Source organism: Petaurus breviceps, unplaced genomic scaffold, assembly GCF_028583685.1.
Source record: "Petaurus breviceps papuanus isolate PSGF00001 unplaced genomic scaffold, PetGlider_PUasm1.0 90919, whole genome shotgun sequence".
Lineage (NCBI taxonomy): Eukaryota > Metazoa > Chordata > Mammalia > Diprotodontia > Petauridae > Petaurus > Petaurus breviceps.
The window spans coordinates 37,138,977-37,139,499 of record NW_027187378.1 but is presented as its reverse complement, the minus strand read 5'-3'; the positions used below and the strand labels follow the sequence as shown (position 1 = coordinate 37,139,499).

The following is a 523-nucleotide window of genomic DNA, read 5'->3' as shown; positions in this document are numbered from 1 at the left end:
TCTCTCTCTCTCTCTCTCTCTCTCTCTCTCTCTCTCTCTCTCTCCTTTCCCTCTCCCTCTCTCCCTCTCTCCCACTCTCCTCCCTCTCTTTGTCATGTCTCTCTCTTTCCTGCCTCTGTCTCTTTGCCATGTCTCTCTTTTTTCTCCCTGCCCCTCTCTATCTCTTTTCTCTTTTCTTCCCTCTTTTCTCTCTCCATCTTTCTTTTCTCTCTTTTCCATCTCCCACTGTCTCTCCCTCTTCCTTTCTCCCACTCTCTCTTCCTCTCTCCCTCCCATCCCTTCCTCTTCCTCCCCCTGTCTCTCTTTTCCATTTCCTTCTCTTTCTCTTTTCCCTCCCTGTCTCTTCTCTCTCTCCCTTCTCCCCATTCCTCCCTCCTTCCATCTCCATCTCTCTTTTCCATCTCCCTTTCTCTTTTCCATATCCCTGTCTCCCTCTCCCTCTCTCCATCCCCCTTCCTTCCTTTCTTTCTTTCTTCCTTCCTTCCTTCCTTCCTTCCTTCCTTCCTTCCTTCCTTCCTTCCTT

The 523-nt window shown here is 49.5% G+C and overlaps 1 protein-coding gene across 1 annotated transcript in view; it reads right to left on the bottom strand.

Annotated features, from left to right (window-relative positions):
• ANK1 (ankyrin 1) overlaps positions 1-523 on the bottom strand; it is a 203,070-nt gene that overhangs the window by 104,843 nt on the left and 97,704 nt on the right. The window lies entirely within an intron of this gene.